The 9,511-nt window shown below is 50.1% G+C and overlaps 1 non-coding gene across 1 annotated transcript; it reads right to left on the bottom strand.

Annotated features, from left to right (window-relative positions):
* Nucleotides 1-8,726: 8,726 nt before the first annotated feature.
* On the bottom strand, nucleotides 8,727-8,830 carry LOC120101204 (U6 spliceosomal RNA). The gene has a single exon (XR_015678955.1). It is a non-coding gene; the product is annotated as a U6 spliceosomal RNA (small nuclear RNA).
* Nucleotides 8,831-9,511: the final 681 nt, after the last annotated feature.

Here is a 9,511-nt window from a genome sequence, read left to right as displayed (position 1 = left end):
AAGGGGTCAGACTTCTGGCAAAGGGAATGGGGCAAATTAGTACTTGAGATGGGGGGTGGGGGTGGGAGCAGAACTTATCCCAAGTATCAGGCAGATGGGCAGAGTGACAGCCACTTGCTAATCAACCCACCCACCCAAGCAACCACTGTCAACCAAGGCAACAACTGACCAGTCAACCTACTAAGGAACCAACTGGATACCTGACCACCCAACTAAGGCAGTGGATGTCCTCAGTCAGTCGGGGAGGGTCTCTTCAATCATCAGCCTGGTTAAGTATTGGCAGAGTAAGGACCACTGGAGATGGCAGCCAAAGCCTAGGAGATCCTCTCAGCAGCCTGTAGGCATCAGGAAACACACAGGGCCTCAGACCGGGGAAGCAAAGCCCAGCACTAAGTGATAGGTAGGTTGGTTTAAAAACTGTACTTCCTCTAGAATTACAAAGATAAACAATAATTACCACCAGGGGCAAAAAAAATTTAGGGGAAGCTGAGGAACAAAACTAGAGTATTTTCCTATTTTACTTATTTCAACTCTTTCCAATAACTGACCTCCTTGCACACAAAATAAAAATCTTAGTATTGTCCACCAGGGTCCTGGTACCCTGCTGTGGTGCTAAAAACACGTTTTCACGGTGTGAAATTCAGGAGTTTCAGCTGGGGATTAGGCGGAAAAAGTATCAATGTTTTTCTCCCCCTACCTACAATTGCCCAAGCAAACGGAAGATCCTCCCCACAAACCCACTCTCTGGGGGTTCTCACTTGATCACCACTACAGCCTTCGGTCTTGTCTGAGATGCATAATGATCACGGACATTTTAGCTAGGCCAACTCTTAGCTGGCACCAGGCTCAAATCTGATAGGCAAGGAAGGGCCTACGAATGGCAGGAAGTGGCGGGAGAAAGTTCCCTGATCTCTGGCTGTGCTAGATTATCTCCCTTGCTACTGCCTCAAGTCAAGCAGAAGGCAAGAGGCCACGCCTCCTACTGTGTCCAACTTCTGGGGTGTCTCTGCTTGAGGGAAGAGCCTCCAGAGGGTTTGGTGGCACATTGTGGCCAGCTGGTCCGTGTCCATCCCACCCCACCCCCACCCCGCCTCCCTCCCTCCCTCCTCTGTCCTACACATACCCACCCAGGTAGCTATTTCATTAGCTACCCAGAGATTTCTACACTTTCTGGAAGATTCCATCACAGTCAGGTTTCCCTTCAAGGCCTCACGAGGAAGACACCAAGCTCTCTACAACTGACACCAAATAAAACTTCCCACCAGAGCAGAGGGGAAAGCTTGGGAGGGACCTTCTATGTCGTACAGCTGGTCTCCGGACCTAGGTCGCCTGCCTGGGTTCTGCCAACGGGAGCTTGGTGCACTCAGGAACCAGGCTGCGAACAAGCGGAGGAGGCCTAGGAACGCCGAGGCTGGGCCGGGGTGCACTCCCTGTAGCCATTCCCTGCACCCTAGGCTAGCTTCTTCCATCCGGTGGGTACGAACTGGAACTGTTCTAAATGCACCCCGCACCCCACTTATAGTCTGTTAAATTGACTAATAAACTCAACACAGCGTTCTCTGTGCGGCTTCAAAAACCTTCGTAATTTCGTTAGAAAACGTTGAAATCCAATCCCAAAGTATTCAGCCCAAATGTTTAGTTAAAGTAACCCCGTGGGTTAATAAACTAAACAAAGTCAACCCATGCAAAACTGGAGCAATGAAAACCAGGCTAGATAAACGAAGGGAAGTTTATAAGAACCCTTTCGGAGGAGAAGAAGGGGGAAGAAAAAAAAAAAAGCACGAAGGCACCGGGCACGGAGCTTTAATGTGAAGCATGTGAGCCGGGCTCAGCTTACAGGTACCCGGCCCATAGCGAAGGGCGCTGTCAGGCGGCATCGCCCAGCGCGGCCCGAGAAACCCTACCCGGCGGCTGCCGGCAGCCGGGCGGCACCGAGCTCCCCGCCCCGCCGTGCGCTCCGCCCGCCCGCACTGCCTGCGGGGACCCGCGGCGGTTCTCTGTGCTGCAGACCGGGCGGCGCAGGCCGGCTCCCTAGGAGACGCTCTGTGCAACCCTAGAGCCTGCTGCCCCGCTGTCCAGCGCCGCGGGGAGAAGGGCCACGCTAGCTCACCCTCCGCCTCCCTCCCGCGCTGGCAGTGGAGTGACAAAGGCGAGCCGCGCCCTTGACCTCCCCCCATCCAAGGAAGCTCTTGGGAAGAGAGGGATGGGCTGTGGATCGCGGAGTTACAATTAGTTGCTTTTGCTTGACCAGTCTGGAGCCGCGGCTCCCGAGGTGGGAGAGAGGGGGATCTGGGAAAGGCAGGTCAGAAACCTGGAGGCGTTGTGTCGCTTTGGGGACTTGAGCTGTAAAACAGTTCGTTCTCGGGTCCACCTCGCCCTCCTAGCTGGACCAGCCATCAAAAACGAAAAGACGGGGGACGGGCGAAGAGGGGTGGGGGGGTCACACCCCCTCCCATCACTCTAAATTCCCTCGCCCCCTGGTCCTCGGAATTTCTAGGAGGGGCGGTCCCAGCCAGCCGAGCCCATTCTGGGAGCTCTGCGAAGAGATCAGAGGCTGTACAGGTTCTCGGTTAAATGAACCTTCAGGCGGGGACAATGGCGCGGACCTCACACGGGGGCACCGAGCCTTTCCCCCCGGCCCTGCTCAGCTGCCGGGTTTCTTTATTCCTCGTGGTGAATCCTCCGGAGTCTCCTACGGCCGCCAAACCAATGGGCCGACCCGGGAGAGCGCCGGACGCTCAGGAGATAGTTTGAAAGGAAGTGTAGATTTTAATTTTTAAAGCGTATAATTGGAGGAGAGTTTTTTTTTTTTTCCCTTGGCCAAGGAGGGGAGGGAAAAAAGGGGAAGAAGAAAGACAGGGGGGAAAGTCAGGAAAAACAGAACGCATTTATCTATCAACCGCTAGACAAGACAAAGAGGTTTTAACAACAGTTTGAAAAGAGCGGCCTGTGAATGGTTACTATTCAATTTGTATTTTATTCCCCGCTGGTCATGGAATTGAGATCAGAAGAAAAAGTGAAAACACATGGCCGAGGTCAGGGGAGCAGAGAACCACCACACACAGCAAAGGAAAGAGAAGGCAGTGGGAACTCGTGTGAAGAAATGGATTATATAAACAGAGCTTACCATCGCCTGCGCCCCATTATCCTGTAATTTACCCTGCATGGGAGCATAGAAATATATTAAACTAGTGATGGGTTTTACCATTTCTTTACAAGCCAGCCTCGTGCCAATCAAGCCTACTATATACTTTGAGACATGTTTAGAATTCTTGAACTAATGTGTTTATTTTAAATATCACAGGGAAATTATTACATCACCAGAAAATAATGCCAGAGCGGGGGTCTGCCGCCCTTTTGAAGTCCCGTTTCAACGAAACATGATTTTAATTACATAATCACTTTGAAACTATAATTATACAATAAACGACGAGGATTAACGGGAAGTATAGACTACATTAAAAATTGCTTAGGTCTTGAGAAAACAAACTGAACATAAGGGGGGGAAGAAAGGGATGAAACCCGAGGTCTTGGGGAGGGGGTTGATAAAGCCTACCACGGTTTTCCTCTGGGCTGCTGAGGGATGGGCGCCTGGGGCTTTTGGCCTGGGCCACAAGCAGGCGAGTTTCTGAGTAAAAAGCAAGCTAATCCAAGACAGAATCAAAGAGAGACCCAGAAAGATGGCTCTTGCTAAACTTTCTACAAGAGCAAATAAAGCTGTTGCTTGACATTCGCTAAACGCTTTCAGGGCACCCGCAGTGCAGCGGGAGGTTGTTTTGTTGGCCCTCCGCTTCCAGGAGGAAAAACATCCAACAGAAATGGCGCCCGGGGTGCGGCGTTGCCCGCAAGGAGTTTATAAACAGCTGTCCACGGCCCCAGCGCGACTGTGAACGCCCTGGGGCTCACACGCAAACCGTGCTCTCCGCCCGACACCAACTTCCTGGCCCTGAACCCTTCTGAACTACCCCGGCCTTCTGTAGTTGCTTCAGGGTTCGCATTTAATTTTCGTGGAGGCCAAGGGCATGAACCAGATTTTTCTTCTAAAAGGTAGAAACTTGGCCTCTCACTCCCTTTCAGTTTTTAGGAGTCTGCAGAAACAGAGGCTCAGGAACCTACTGACACTAGCCCTACCGACCTTCAGACCCGGAGGCTATGTTCTGGAACCTGGTGACAGGGGTCTAGGCTAGGGCCCTGATTCTGCCTAGTCCTGAGAAACACAAAAGGAGCAGAAATGGGGGGATGGGGGCCGTGAGCACCACAGACAGAGGCCAGAAGTGTCTTTTTCAGTAGAATTCATTTTACCTGCGTCGCCAGGCTTGAGCACTGGGGAGGGAGTAAGAGACCTCGCAAATGTAACCTCATCTTTTAAAGGCGGAGTTTTATGACACATTTATGACCCACGTTGTCTTGGTTCACTTTTAATGCTCTGCCGTATATGTATAGGTGTGGGCGGTTTGGAAGGTAGATGCCTGACCTGATTTCAATGTACATGTGCAGGGTTAAACATTAGCACCCCTGATATCAGCCAAGAGGGGCACTCCTGCTTTTTGTTTAAGCTGAACATTGACGGCTGAAGAAAGTGGGATGTTTAAATTAAAGCGCGACCCAGGGGATGTTTTCTGCAGAACTCAGAGGTAGGGTTTGGGAAGCCAGCTGGAGAAAGTGACAATATGCATCTTGCCTTGTTTTTGCTTGGGCCCCGTGGTTACTCAGGTCTGACCCATTAATATTAAGCCACATCAGTCTGCAGTGGACCATCAACAACCACGGAAAAAATAACGAAAGAGAAATAAAATAGTTCATCCGAAGAGTCCTACTGTGAACGTGTTTATTCTTCGATTTCCTAAGCCCAGGATGTAATTTTCTCACCGCCCTCTTGCAAACAAAAGTTCTGGACTGGCTGGACACTGCTAAGGCCCTTCCAAAACCCCAGGGAAATTACCAGTGGGCACTAAGTCAGGGGTTGATTTTTATGGAGTCTGAAGGGAAAATAGGCATGTTGAGAATGGGAAGAAGAGATAAAGAAAGAGAAAGAATATGACAGGTAGAAACGGAGAGATAGAGCCTTGGGAGTAATGGTGACTAATAGGTATTATTTATCCACCACTTAGTAATATAAGAGATCTTTCTTATATTACCTCAGCTGATGCCTCTGTGACATCTACTTGTTAATAATACCAAACACATGTGGTATGTTTCCTGTGTGCTGTCGTGCCTGACATCCTCCCCTTCCTCCTATCGCACGTATGGGCAAGAATAGCCCGATCCCGTCTTACATATCAACACCCCAAGCATCAAGAGATCATTTAATCCATCCTAGGCCTCCTGGCCATGAATGGCCAGAATACATTGGAACCCAGAGTGGATTGGAATTCTTGGTCACCTAAGAGTAATGGTTTCACTCAGTCCTGAAAGCCTTGCATCGTGCTGGGCCAAGAACCATCAGCATGGACCTCCTGCTACTCTGGAGAGATGACAAGGGTGACCAGCCAGGCACTGAGGATCTTCTTCTCATGAGGGCTGGTGGCCGTGAAGGAAGTTTGGGTCTGGGTCTCTTTGACACCAGGTGCAACCCTCTGCAAAAGAAGTGGCTCAGGGACCATTGAGCGGGGAGGAGGGCGATTAGGCACGGGATTACTGCAGCTCCCAGGTGGCCTGCAGGGCCACCAGCTGCATTTACCAGAGTGATAATGCTCTACTGTCTTCTCCAGACACTGACAACTTACACCGCAAAATCAGGTGATGGACACACACCTCTGAAGGCTGCCGCATCTCCCAGTGCAAGGAGCATTCGAGGACAGAACTTAGTTGCACACTTGAAATAAAGGAGAAAGCTGCCATGTACTGATCAAGAGGAGGAGCCTGAGACAACGGCTCCCAGTTATCAGCACCGCCTGTGAGTGAGTGGCTGCAAGCTGGCTTTGTCCCATTCCTAGCAAGACAAAGGTGACTGTCCTGCTTAGCACTGTGTCTAGTGTGTCTAGGGGAGAAATAATGGTGGCCCCTTTCCATTTTACAGGCAGCCAGGCAGAGTAACCCATGTGGAAGAGCCGCCAGCATGTGTTTGGGTCTACTGCCTGGCTCTGTTAGCTGATCTAACTTTCAGTTCATGGGTTTGTTTGTTTGTTTGTTTGTTTTTTGGAAAAATCAGAGTGGAAGCTCTGAGCACACTGAGAAGGAGGAGGAGGATAGCAGAAGGTCCTTCCCCTAAATCCAGAAGGCCAGAGTCCTCCCTGTAGAGAACTGTAGCATTCTGGTGGGGAGGGAGCTTTATCAGATGGCCTTAGTGGAGGAAGCATGCAGAGACCTTTCAAGGCAAATTTCCACCCTAGCTGCACATCTGAAGCCTTTGGAGAAGTTTTGAAATTTTGATGCTCAGAGTAATCGAATCCACTCTTGAATGAAAAAAACCAAGACGGCTTGATATAAGATTTCTGGAGTTTTTAAGCACACCAAACACACAGCTCTGTCTGAGGATCGCTCCTGAGGGTAAGTGTCTCCATCCTTACAAATATCTCCCCTGCCTGATACTGGATAGCCATTTTTTTTTCCTAAGTAACATTGTTGAGACTTAGGAAATGTCTATGCTTGGTCCAAGGTTAGCTCAGAGGCATAGCACAGGTTAGTTCAGTGCTGGGGAGCCACATTCACCTATACCGAGTCACTTTCAGCTGTTGTTCTTCAAGTTGAGTCCCTGGGAGACTAGACCAGCGATTCTCAACCTGTGGGTCTCCTCTGCCCTTTGAAGGCAAAAACAACCTTTTCACAGGGGTAGTGTAAGACCACTAGAAAACCCAGACATTTACATTTACAATTTCGTAACAGTGGCAAAACCACAGTTATGAAGTAGCAATGAAAATAATTTTATGGTTGGGGGTCACCACAACACGAAGAGCTGTATTAAAGGATCACGGCGTTAGGAAGGCTGAGAACCACTGCTCTGCAGTGTGGCAGGAGATTATGGGGTCAGAAAAGCCACAGCTTGCGGGGGCAAAGAACCGTCCGCAGCCAGGGTCTTAATCAGGGAAGGAGACAGGATGAGAAAGGACAAATGGCAGCTTTGGTTTCTTTGGGAAAGATAGGTCCCCAGATAACCCTGCACCCTAGACAGTTCCCAGGGCCTATGGTTTATAAAAGTGGCATGGGACAAGTCAAGCCTGGTCACATGCATGCAGTGTCACTTTTGGAACAGCTTAGAACTACATAGTGAGCTTTAGGCTAAGAGTCAGAAAGTCCACCTAAGCCGTTGGTAGGTCTCTTAACCCGGGTCCTGTCCTGTGAACTGCAGATTAGGCGGATTAGACAGGAGACTCTCTCTTCCTGCTCATACATGCACCTGGAACCATTTTTGGCCATGGTAGGAATGGGTTCAAGCCTGGACTCAGACTGGAACATCACATGGCAATGTTTCGCTTCGATGCTTTCCTAAGACAGGCGACTCTGGCTGTGGTTGTTTTTAGTGCCATCTTCAGCCACCTCCTCCCCCTCTTCCTTCTGTCAAGTTGTCTACTGTAGAATTTGTAGAAACACTTGGCAGAGTATGTGAAGCCACCCTGACATCGCTCTGGCTGTGAATAGGATCAGAGCAGGTCACTGTTTTGAGCAAAGGAGTCAAGAATCAGTCTTCTGACCGAGGTGTCTCCCATTGCCTTGGTTAAGCTCTGGAAGTGTAAGGGCCAGCATGGTGATTTGCTGTCCCGCAGAGAAGTCTGCACTACGAGTCAAGGGATCCTTCAACCAAGTCCTCTCAATATCTGTGTATGTGTACCACGTGTCTGTGTATGTTATACCACAGGGGTCTGGTTTCTGACTCTTCATTAGAATACCTGGGCTTGCTCCTAAACTTAATAGTGTCCCCCAGAGAGCCCCCGTCATGCCTTGAAATAGTGTAAGTAAAGCAAAGCGTTTATATACTTAGCCTATCACATATCCTGGCTTTGCAATGTGGTGTATAGGAGTACCTGCTGTTTTCCCTGTGACTTCCTGGCTGACTGGAAACTGCAGTTTGCTGCTACTGCCCGGTAGCTCAAGACTATTCTACCATGAGCCACTAGCTTAGGAGAAAAAATGACAACTGGGAATACATTTTCTACTTCCAAACCACTGTGAAGGTGAAAGAAATCCTAAGGTGAATCACGGTTAAGTCGGGGACTGTAACCACAGCCCAGGCAGATCCAGATGGGTTAATTCACCAGCTCAGGTGCTAACAGCCACACAGGGATTTTAAACAACTTGCTGTGACTCTAATAGGCTGCTGGGTTTGGAAGCAGTAGCCTAGGGGAGGTCACGGAGAGGCCAGTAGTCAGCTGGAGATTTAAGGAAGGACCATTACCTGGACACTGCGATCTGAGAGGCTCTGTGGACGTAGTGACGACCCATGGGATGTAGAGGAGAGAGGAGAAGACATCTGAGCATAGAATCCCAGGAGAGCTCAAGGCAAGCACAGTGAGTGGAAGGAGGAGAGACTGCAAAAGGGACAGGACTGGGAGAGCTGGCGATGCAGGAGAAAGGCCTGAGGGATGAGTCTCCACGAGGAACATGGTAACAGGAAGTGCAACAGTGCCAGCTCCACCAAGGGGCTGATTGAAGGCTGCCATTTAAGAAAAGTCTTCACTGGAGTTGACATCTAAGAAGCCCTGGGCTGCCTTAGCCGGGTCGTTGTGACCATCTCCTTTTCATCCCACAGGATGCACAAAAGGACTCTAACTGGTACTTTGTTTGAGTTTTAAAATACGGACTGCCTCAGGAATCCGCATGTCATCCTCGTGCAGGGGCCATGTTAAGCTTCCGTGTATTATTTTGGTTCCAGCGCGTCTGCCAAAGTGAGCACTGGCTGTTCATTTTGATGCTTAACTTGAAACGGGGTACACACACACACACACACACACACACACACACACACACACACAAACTAGTGCAGAAGACACTATGCACTGGAGGAAAGCCAAACCCACACTCGCAGCCAGAATATGAAAACTATTTAAAACTCTCTGGAGGCTTCTCCTCTCGTGGCAAAAGCATCCCCTCCAGCCAGGTGGCAAGCTAAGCAAATCCAGCCGTGACTCCAGGCCACAAAAGTCAGCACCGTGGCTGCCAAAGCCTTGTGGGCCTAACAGGAAACCCACGGAGCAAAGCAACCTATGGCCTCCACCATGATGGTTTCTCTAAGGAAACTCAGAGAGCCTACAATGGGGGAAAAGAAGAAACCACAGAAACACCAAAAAAAGAAACAGAAGATCAGCCCAATGCCATCCCATGTGAGAAGGATGCTCGAAGAGTCCGCATCCCTCAGCCAGACTCTTCAGGGCAGAGGCTAGCTCTGCAAGGAGATGGGAGCCCGACGGCCATCTTGGTGTTGTCACTTCCTAGTCGGTCCTCCAGGTGACACCCACCCATTCAGCTCCTAATCTCATCCATCCTCTCAAGAGCCAGCTTGTTGAAGGGGCTGCTGGGCTGGGTCAGCAGACTACCAGGCTCTGTCTCGGCAGCTGAGCTGTGGGGGAAAAAAAAA

This window comes from Rattus norvegicus, chromosome 2, assembly GCF_021556685.1.
Source record: "Rattus norvegicus strain SHRSP/BbbUtx chromosome 2, alternate assembly SHRSP_T2T, whole genome shotgun sequence".
Taxonomy (NCBI): Eukaryota; Metazoa; Chordata; class Mammalia; order Rodentia; family Muridae; genus Rattus; species Rattus norvegicus.
Note: the sequence above shows the minus strand (reverse complement) of the source record. Positions and strands in the feature narration are given on the sequence as shown.